The sequence below is a fragment of the Podarcis filfolensis genome, assembly GCF_964270895.1.
Source record: "Podarcis filfolensis genome assembly, chromosome: 5".
NCBI classification, from domain to species: domain Eukaryota; kingdom Metazoa; phylum Chordata; class Lepidosauria; order Squamata; family Lacertidae; genus Podarcis; species Podarcis filfolensis.
Genome location: NC_139608.1, coordinates 3631680 through 3641766, shown reverse-complemented (window position 1 = coordinate 3641766; position 10087 = coordinate 3631680). Strand labels below are relative to the sequence as shown.

The 10087-nt window shown below is 44.8% G+C and overlaps 1 long non-coding RNA gene across 1 annotated transcript in view; it reads left to right on the top strand.

Annotated features, from left to right (window-relative positions):
- Positions 1 to 2133, top strand: part of LOC310762305 — a 64211-nt gene extending 62078 nt beyond the window's left edge. Inside the window, exon 2 of the long non-coding RNA XR_014547945.1 lies at positions 1491 to 2133. This is a non-coding gene — a long non-coding RNA (uncharacterized lncRNA). The remainder of the gene's footprint in view (positions 1 to 1490) is intronic.
- Positions 2134 to 10087: the final 7954 nt, after the last annotated feature.

The following is a 10087-nucleotide window of genomic DNA, read 5'->3' as shown; positions in this document are numbered from 1 at the left end:
GTTGTTGTTGTCGTTTAGTCGTATTTGACTCTTCTTGACCCCCTGGACCAGAGCACGCCAGGCCCTCCTGTCTTCCACTGCCTCCCGCAGTTTGGTCAAACTCATGTTCATAGCTTCAAGAACACTGTCCCACCATCTTGTCCTCCATCATCCCCTTCTCCTTGTGCCCTCCATCTTTCCCAACATCAGGGTCTTTTCCTTTTTTTTTAAAGAAATATTTATTAAAATTTCACAAAAACAAACATACAAAAGCACATAATAACAAAAGAGAAAAAATAAAAATAAAAAGATAAATAAAACATACAAAAACAACAAGAAAAATTAAAAACAATTGTTTTTCATAACATCAAACTCGTTTGCTTGTTTCTTTGACTTCCTCACACCTCCCCTTCTTGTATTCGCATTTAAATAATCAAATCAGCAAATCCTTACCCTCTTTCATTTATCTTATCTCTATAACTTAACATTTTATAACTCAGTATTTTCATCCATTATCAATTCATTTTTCCATATTCTTAAAGCATTACAGCTGGAAACCACTTAATTTCTATCCAACATCATTCTAACATTCATTAATTTTGCAATATTTCTGTAAAGACTATTTACAGAAATATTGCAAAATTAATGAATGTTAGAATGATGTTGGATTTCTTCCAATCTTCTTCCACCGACTCTTCTCCCTGGTCCCGGATTCTGCCAGTCATTTCTACCAGTCCCATATAGTCCATCATCTTCGTCTGCCATTCTTCCAAAGTGGGTAAATCTTGTGTCTTCCAATACTTTGCAATAAGTATTCTTGCTGCTGTTGTAGTGTACATAAAAAAAGTTCTGTCCTTCTTTGGCACCAATTGGCCGACAATGCCCAGAAGAAAGGCCTCTGGTTTCTTCAGGAAGGTATATTTAAATACCTTTTTCATTTCATTATAAATCATTTCCCAGAAAGCCTTAATCCTTGGGCATGTCCACCAAAGGTGAAAGAATGTACCTTCATTTTCTACATCAGGGTCTTTTCCAGGGAGTCTTCTCTTCTCATGAGGTGGCCAAAGTCTTGGAGCCTCAGCTTCAGGATCTGGCCTTCCAGTGAGCACTCAGGGCTGATTTCCGTAAGAATGTGTCTGTTTGATCTTCTTCCAGTCCATGGGACTCTCAAGTGTCTCCTCCAGCACCATAATTCAACAGCATCCATTCTTATCAGCCTTCTTGATGGTCCAGCTCTCACTTCCATACATCACTACTGGGAAAACCATAGCTTTAACTACAGTGGTACCTCGGGTTACAGACACTTCAGGTTACAGACTCCGCTAACCCAGAAATAGTACCTCGGGTTAAGAACTTTGCTTCAGGATGAGAACAGAAATGGTGGTGCGGCGGCAGCAGGAGGAGACCCCATTAGCTAAAGTGTTGCTTCAGGTTAAGAACTGTTTCAGGTTAAGTACGGACCTCCGGAACGAATTAAGTACTTAACCTGAGGTACCACCTTTGTTGGAAAGGTGATGTCTCTGCTTTTTAAGATGCTGTCTAGGTTTGTCACAGAAGTTTGAGGGACCTAAGTGGCCATGCCTTTCCTCCGCACTTGGCACAGGTTTTACGCAGCGCAGTGAAGGTGCTCCGATCCTCTCGCCACTTAACGGTCATTTTCTAAGCCTTTCCCCTGAAACCAGAGCACAAGGCGCGCCATTCCTCTTTCCCTTTGCTGCACCTGACAAAGTGGCCCGAATATTTATTACATAAAATTTTATATACTGCTTGATGGTCAGGGGTGGGGAAAACATGTCAGAGCTGCTTACGAAAGATAATAAAATCATCAATAAAATCAGCTATTTGAAACATTCAAAGATAAGGTTAAACACCCACCAGCTTTCTACATATTCTGGGTAGGCTCGCCTAAACATAAATATTATTATTAAAATTATTTATATCCCGCCCTCCCCCTGCAGAGCGCAGAAAATATGTTGCTGTGACAAAATAAATTTGTTAAGACTTTAAGGTGTCGCAAGACTTGTTTCTCCTTGTTTCTGCAACCACATACATTATATAAGGGCATTTGGAAGCCAGCAGCTTTTATTACTTGCCAGTAACCAAAGGGCAAAGAACACAGATGAAGAAGTTATGGAGAAAGGTGGTTGTCAAGTCCTTCAAAGGCAAAAAAAACCACAACCCCAACTCCACAGCCTCGTGTTATCCATCAAGTGATCACCCTTATTATTAGCTATAAAGTCCGAAAGCTTCCCTTTTATATCTTTGAGGAGTGACTTCTCTGTCTTGGGGAAGCAAGTGGTTCCTATTAATTTGAACGTGTAAAATGGCACTCAGGGATATATACGCCTTAATATATACTTATTAATATATATACTTATTAATACTTATTAATATATATATATTATAATATATACATATATATATACTTATTAATATATATATAAGTAGTCTTATTATATATATATATATATATATATATATATATATATACTTATTAATATATACTTATATATATATATATATAAGTATATACTTATTAATATATATATATACTTATTTATATATATGTATGTCCCTGACTATTTTAAGACTACTTATATATATTGAGTCTCAAAAGATTGCCAGAAAGCATAGGTACTTAATTCTTTCCCAGCCATTTCTCTCTCTCCTAGTGTAGTCCAGGTGAGGTGCATATTCCTCCTTGCAAGCAACTACTTGGAACAAGCACTAGACTGAATAAAGCAGGTCTTTGCATGTCCACAGATTCTGACTCTCCAATCTTTGCCACAAAAAGGTTGCCGTCTTCCAAATCTTGGATATGTTTGCTTGCAGCTGTTATGAGTTAGCTAGCTAGTTATATAACATCGTAACTGCATGGGCGTTTGGCACTTTACGAAGTGTAAGAGAACTGGCCATTGCCCCGAGGAGCTTACAATTTTAAAATTCAACACAAGGGAAAGAGATGGAATCAGAGGGAAAACAGGGGAATGCATATACAGCACATTATATTTATTTACTTATGCTTGGCAACAGGTGGGGTTCAGGGAGAAAGAGGTTCTAATACTGTATCTTCTTCATGAAAGTTAGGTTTTGAGGAGAGACGCGAAGGAAGAAAGTTGGCTCACACAAGTTCTGTCTTAATTCACATTTGGTGTATCCGAAATGTAGTTGTTGTTTAACACTGGGGCTGAAAGCCAAACTAGAAGTGAAGCGCAGTATCTGCATTCACCATAAAGGTTCTTTAAAAATGCAAATACAGGAGTGCATTTTGGGTGGGCTGATAATTAGCAGAATTGCAGCAGGTGGAGCATGGGTAGGCAAACTAAGGGCTGGGGGCCGGATCCGCCCCAGTCGCCTTCTAAATCTGGCTTGTGGACAATCTGGGAATCAGTGTGTTTTTACATGAGTAGAATGTGTGCTTTTATTTAAAATGCATCTCTGGGTTATTTGTGGGGCATAGCAATTCGTTCATTCCCCCCCCAATATATATAATCCGGCCCCCCACTGAGGGACAGTGGACCCGGCCCCCTGCTGGAAAAGTTTGCTGTCCCCTGAGGTGGAGAATATAAGAAGCTCCCTTATACAGAGAAAGGCCATTGATGCAGCTAGCTCAATATTGTCCACACTGACTGGCAGCAGCACTCCAGTCTCAAATGGGACATTTCCAGCCTTACTTGATGTTGTTGAGCATTGAGCCTGGGAGCTTCTACAGGCAAAGCATAAACTCTACCACTGAGCCTTAAATTTAATATCCTGCTGAGGTCCTAAGGAGAAGTCCTTCCCTGATGCTAGTATTTGCAAATTAAATCTTTCCCCAGAAAGCAACTACGTACCCATTTTCACACAAATGATTTTCCTTAGTAGGGGAGGAAAGGGTTACACTCTCCTTTCCCACCTGCAGTGATTACAGCAATTATCAACCTCATCCCCACACAGCTGGTGCTGTTTGAATTAAAAACAACATCACCTACCTTCATGTTAAATGCAAAAAAAAATTTTTATGTCACATGTGGCTTGGCCCTGAGCTTGGAAAAAAAAAACCCCAAACAGGAAGTGGGTGGGGAAAACCCATATAAATTATTAAATTAATTTATATGCTAAATCTGATGACAGTACCAGCTTCTTTAGACCTGTCGGGGTTACCAGTGGGACTTTCCTTTGAACTTTCCTGTGACTTTCCCGTGAACAGCTGGATCATTACAATCTTTCCATCTCTTCCAGGAAAATAAGAGTTGATCATTTTCAATTGCAAATGGAGATGCACTTTCAAAATATTGTAGGCCATTGATTTGCATGGAAGTTAGCCAGTGGAAAAACAGGGTAGACAAGCTGAGAAACTTCCCAGGAGGCAAGACTCCCTATCAAGGTTATTAATAATTTTTATTAGCTGCTTCTTACCTCATGTATTAATTGAATGGAGAGGAGTTCCATAGCCATTTAGTTGTTAGGTTGAGAGGTGAGCTATGTACAGAACTATGGCTGCTACATACTGTAAAGTGGGTTTCCTCTTGTAGAGGAAAATATTGATCCATGTAGATTGCTAATCAGAAAATAAAACAAATTCTAGAAAACTCTCCCTCTTCCCCAAACCAGATACCACAGTCCACAAGAGCTGCAGAACTCTGACCCCATAATTTGCCACCTACCTGGATTGAGAAAACAATTACCGCAAGACTGTTGCTGAGTGATAAACATTGCATACATATATGTCAGAGAGCACCCTGCACATGCAGAGTGGAAAAAACATTGCACTATCTTAACAGTGTTATAGCAGCTACGTCATGATCAACTCGTTCTCTTCTGTGGTTGTTCCATTTTTTTCTCAAACCACATAAACTCACTTAAGGAAAGAATGTAAGAGTAGCACAATGTCTTTAGTGCTAATCTTCTGTCTTTCAAGACACATGGTTTTGACAGGCGCTGCACTGAGTTGGTGAACCTATTGCCACTTTGGGATACCTTCACTATGACCTTTTCAATGGCATTATGTTGTCCCAATGTTTATTATATTTGATTGATCTTTCAATTAGCAAGAAAACATGTCTAGGCTTTTCCGTTGCTGCTGTTTGAGCCACTTTTGCACTTCAGGTTTCTGCAAAAAAAAAAAAAAAAAAGGAAAAATTGTTTGGGTTGATTAAGCTGTAGCATTTTAACTTGTAGAAGTGAAAATTAAAACTTTTTTAAAGATTAAAAAATAATAATTAATGGATGCTTTGGTGAATTTTCCACCTTCATGACTATGCCACACCCACTAGTGTGGACAAACCATAATGGGATGTACACACCAAAAATGGTCTATCCCCCTGTAATGTCAACAGCAGTTCCTCTTACAGCATACAGTGGAAGAGCAATCATTGGGAAGTTGTGGCATCTGGACTAGATGGGCCACTTTTGGGGTTCTTCATATATTCTTAAGAGCTGCCCATCTGGAAGTTCCCTACAATCCAGGATTCTAATATGGAAGGTTGAGAAGCCTTTCTCTCCGCATGATTGGAGAATTCAACACAAATAAGCAAAAATAAATAGCAAATGAGCCTAGATCTAAAAACATTTCCAATGTAGATTTCATGTAAGAGGTTATTAGACTATATTGCTACATTAAGGGTGAATTCATTGACTACTATTTATGCTGCTGCAGCCCCAGAGCCATATGTGGGGGTACACTACTGAGGCGTATCTTAGCAGCCTATTTTGATAATAAAAAAATGTGGATCCATAGATCAATGTCTGACACATTATTCGTCATTCTTAATGTCTTTGCTTGTCTGGTTTTCTAGAAAGCTTTCATTTTTCTGTAGCTAGATGGAAACATCTGGACATCTGCTGTACCCATTTGGACATAATTTGTTTATTTTTTTAAATACAGACCTATGAGTATAAGGGCCAAAGCCGGGCAGAAATTGGCTGGGGGCGGGGGGATGATCTGAAACACAAAATTAACTACTGGTTTACAGTATTCTAGAAACATGTGCAACATAACTCCTTCCCCCAGCCTGAGTGTTTCTTAAACCGGTGTGGGATGGAATGTTAGCTATTACTTTTTTCTCCTTTCCCAAGTCAAAACATGGACAGTGCTAGAAATGTCGCTGGCATCTTAAAAGCCCACAGATTCGTCCCCCAAGGAGGGGCCAGCACCACAGGTGTGCATGGATGGGCAGCTGCTGAAACCCACACACTGGCAGACAGGGGGCACAGCTGATAGTGGCCCAGCTTCTGATTCTCATTTGCACCTTCCCTCTAGCCCAGGGAAGGTGGGTGAGCAAACAGTTAGGGGTGTTGAGGAAGAGTCGCCATAGCCTGCTCATTTGCTTGCCAACTTGCAGACAGGGAGGGGGAAGAAGAGAAAACAAGAAGAGCCTGCCAGCGGCCCATCTAGTCTAGCATCCTGTTCTGGATCCAAATGCCAGTGGGAAACCCATAAGCGGAAGCTGAGTACAAGAGTAGGCCTCCCTCCTGCAGTTTATGGCAACTGGTGCACAACAGCATGGTAGCTGTCAGGGAACTGTCATCTGAGACGAAGGAGGTGAAAGGGCTCATGGAGGGTGAGAGAGACCACTCAGCGGAGGAGGGGACCAGCAGGGGGAGAAGTGGAGTTCCAAGGGAAAGTGAGTCGGAGGGAGGGCTCAGAGACACTTCAAGCGAGAACAGTGGGGAGGTTTCAGGACCTCCCGTAGGGACACCCACTCCTCGGCGGAAACTGTCACGCCGAGAGTCCAGAAGACGCGTTTCCGTTAAGGAGCTTTTATGCTGGAAGAAGTTCCGTAAACGCCCACTGTCCGATTCTACGAGCGATTGATGGAGCCATGCTTAAGGAGCTCCATCACAGACAGAGGTTTGGGAACTTAGCCAAACTCTGAGGGATCAGGATTTTACACACAAGCAGCTCACCATCCCATCACAGCAATCGGACAGTCCCTGAAAGCAGCTTGTGCAGAGAGGCATCATGAGCAACCCAGCCGGAGCCGGAGGAGCAGCAGGAGCTGGAGAAAGTCCAAGTCTGGAAGAAAGGTACAGAGTGTTGGAACTCCAGCTAGCAATGCAAACGGTGAGGCTAGAAGAAAGGAGGGCGCAGGATGCAGAAAAGGCAAAAGGCGCTACACTAGCAAGAAAGATGCCAGGAATGGTGCAGAAGTTTGGGGGGGACCCCAGGAACTGCCAAGCCTTTAGGACAGAGATGCAGTATGCTCTCGAACTGCAGTTTAACGACTTTCCCGATGAGGCATCGCGAGTGGCGTTTGTGATTGGCCATCTCGAAGGAGGGGCGAGAGACTGGGTCAGGCCCCTGATGGCAGGGAATAGTGACATGCTGAAGGACGCGAGGAAGTTTTTTCGCGCCATGGATTTGATGTTTTCCAGCGAGATTGAACAGGGACTGGTGCGCAGACAATTGATGGCTTGCAAACAGGGGAGCCGATCGGTTCGTGAGTACTGGACTGAGTTTACAATGTTGATACATAAATTGGGGTGGGACCTATCGGCGGAACCCATTCAAATGCTCTTTGAAGAGGGGCTTTCTTTGGCGGTGAAAGACGAACTTTCCCGGGCGCCCAGGGCGGAGTCTATGGACCAGCTGACCAAATCAGCGCTGACCATTGGAGCGCGCCAGGAGGCAAGAGCCTTGGAGAAGCGGGAGGGGAAAGGAGAGCGTTGGAGGGATTTCCGCATTCCAGAGATTCCAGAACCAAGTTTCCCGCCCGGAGAGCCGATGGAGGTTGGAACAGCGCGCGCGCGCGCAGTTTCAAATCCCAGTGAAGGGAGGAAGAAGGAGGGAAAGAGCGCCAAGAAATGTTATCTCTGCCAGCAGCCAGGTCACTTTGCCAGAGTCTGCCCGCAAAGAAAGGAATGGCAAGGGATGGCGGGAGCTGTTGGGGGGAAGGAGGAGGAAGTCCAGGAGCCAGTAAAAGCCAACGCCTGTCTGCCACTGTCAGGGCACTGCAGACAGGCCAAGGAGCAGTAAAAGTGCCCACTCCGGAACCTCCAAGACCAGCCCTAGTAATAGAGGTGTGGCTAGAGCTGGCAAACGGATACCCACTGAAGACCAAGGCGCTGTTGGACTCAGGCAGCTCCTGTAATTTTATGAGCAAGGAGTTTGCAGCTGAACACCAGATACAGACACTCCCTTTAAGCAACCCCCTGCAGGTCACCACGATCGATGGGAGGGAGCTGTTGGGGGGAGAAGTTAGCCTACAGACCGTCCCAATGGTTATGAGGGTGGCAAGGCACACCGAAAGGATAGCGTTCAATGTAGCCACCCTGGGAGGGGCGCCAGTCATTTTGGGAATGAGCTGGCTAGCGTTGCATGACCCGCTGGTGGGCTGGCATCAGAGAGTGGTCTCCTTTGGGTCAGCACATTGCCTGGAACACTGCAAAGAGGGGAAGGTGCCAGAAGGGGCAAAAGCCTCCCTAGCAGGGACGGAAGTGGCGGACAAAGGGAAGGTGCCCAAACAATACGCTGACCTGAGCAAGGTCTTCAGCGAAAGGGAAGCAGATAAACTACCACCGCATAGAGACTTTGACTGCCAAATTAACCTGGTCCCTGGGGCCCAGCTCCCCGTGGGCAAGCTGTACGCCATGTCAGACAGGGAAATGCAGGAGTTGAGGGAATTTATTGACAAAAACCTGAAGAGAGGTTTCATCAGAGAGTCCAGAGCGGTGGGGGGCAGCCCAGTGTTTTTTGTGGACAAAAAAAACACGGATAAACCGAGATTGGTCGTGGACTACCGGCGGTTAAATGCCGTGTCAGAACCAGTGACTTTCCCCATGCCCAGGATTGATGACATTTTGACCAGGGTGAGGAAGGGAAAGATATTCACGAAACTGGACCTGAGAGGAGCTTACAACCTGATACGAATAAAGAAGGGGGATGAATGGAAGACAACGATGTTCACCCCCCTAGGGGCTTTCGAATATCTCGTTATGCCCTTTGGATTACAAGCAGGCTCCGCCTGTTTTCAATCGCTCATGAACCATGTACTGGGACCTTTGCTCTACAAGAATTGCGTGGCCTTCCTCGATGACGTGCTGATATATTCAGAGAATGAGGAACAGCATGTAAAGGATGTCAGGGAAGTGCTGAGCCAGCTGCAAGCAAACCAGTTGTGGGTGAAATTGGAGAAGTGTCAGTTCCACACCAAGGAGGTGGAATTCCTGGGGTACCGCTTATCAGACAAGGGATTAGCCATGGATCCAGGCAAGGTCCAGGCGGTGCTGGAATGGAAGACACCGAAAACGAAAAAAGATGTGCAAAGGTTCTTAGGGTTTGGGAACTTTTACCGTAAATTCATCAAGAACTTTGCCCACTTAACGGCTCCCATCACGGACTGTCTAAGCAGCAAGAAGAAATTCGTTTGGACGGCGGAGGCGGAGCACGCTTTTGAGGAATTGAAAAAGGCATTCGCTTCGGAAGAACAGCTCCTGCATGTGGATTTACAAAAACCCATGAGAGTGGAAACTGATGCCTCAGACCGGGCGGTGGGGGCGGTGCTGCTTCAGCCAGGGAGCAATAAGTCGGAATGGAGACCGTGTGCCTTCTTTTCGCGTAAGCTGAACAAATCCGAGAGGAACTACACGGTATATGACCGAGAACTACTCGCCATTCACGAAGCGTTCCGGAGATGGAGACACTTACTAATTGGCGCACAGCATAAGGTGCAAGTGTGTACGGACCACAAGAATTTGGAGTATTGGAGAACGGCACGAGTGCTCAACCAACGACAAGTGAGATGGGCCCAGGAGTTCTCCAAATTCCATTTTGAAATCTGCTATGTGCCAGGTCCAGAAAACATCAGAGCGGACGCTCTCTCTCGCAAACCTGAATATTTGGAGGGGGAGGGAGCGCCAGAAGAGAGACATATTATCCCAGAGGACCACTGGGTGTGTGGTGCGGCCTGGGTGGGGCAAAGAGAACTGGTAGAGGGAACGGTAAATGATGAGTACGCCCAGGATAAGCTCAGAGGTTTAAGGAGAGAGGGAGAAGACCCCGGAGGTTTTGAAGAAAGAAACGGGGCATTGTATTACAAAGGGGCGCTATATATACCTGAAGGGGAATTGAGGGGGAGAGTACTCAAACAGCTGCACGACAATCCCACAGCGGGGCATTTTGGGCAAC